The following is a 298-nucleotide window of genomic DNA, read 5'->3' on the forward strand; positions in this document are numbered from 1 at the left end:
ACAGACGCGGAATCGGTTGTCGTCCACTATGACACACTACACGTGCTGAAACGATGGAATCTTGCGTCCCGACGCCCGTTGTTGTTTACGAATCCCCACGACACCCTACGGCAAGCAAATCATGGCAAAATCGGGCTAAAATTGTGTAGTCTGAACCGGGCTTAATGCAAATCTTCCCACACAGTGACGTAGACATGTGGGGGCATGTTTAAACGAGGCGTTTTAGCAGGGCATGGATGAGTCTTAACTTTTATAAAGAATATCTCTTTGGGTTTGAGACTTTAGTCTTTGCAACTTT

General features: G+C 46.3%; 1 protein-coding gene across 4 annotated transcripts in view; it reads left to right on the plus strand.

Annotated features, from left to right (window-relative positions):
• The window catches only part of rock2a (rho-associated, coiled-coil containing protein kinase 2a), a 70,641-nt gene that overhangs the window by 28,982 nt on the left and 41,361 nt on the right, over nucleotides 1-298 (plus strand). The gene's annotated exons all lie outside the window — the stretch shown is intronic.

Source organism: Sinocyclocheilus rhinocerous, unplaced genomic scaffold, assembly GCF_001515625.1.
Source record: "Sinocyclocheilus rhinocerous isolate Xijiao unplaced genomic scaffold, SAMN03320098_v1.1 scaffold503, whole genome shotgun sequence".
Taxonomy (NCBI): Eukaryota; Metazoa; Chordata; class Actinopteri; order Cypriniformes; family Cyprinidae; genus Sinocyclocheilus; species Sinocyclocheilus rhinocerous.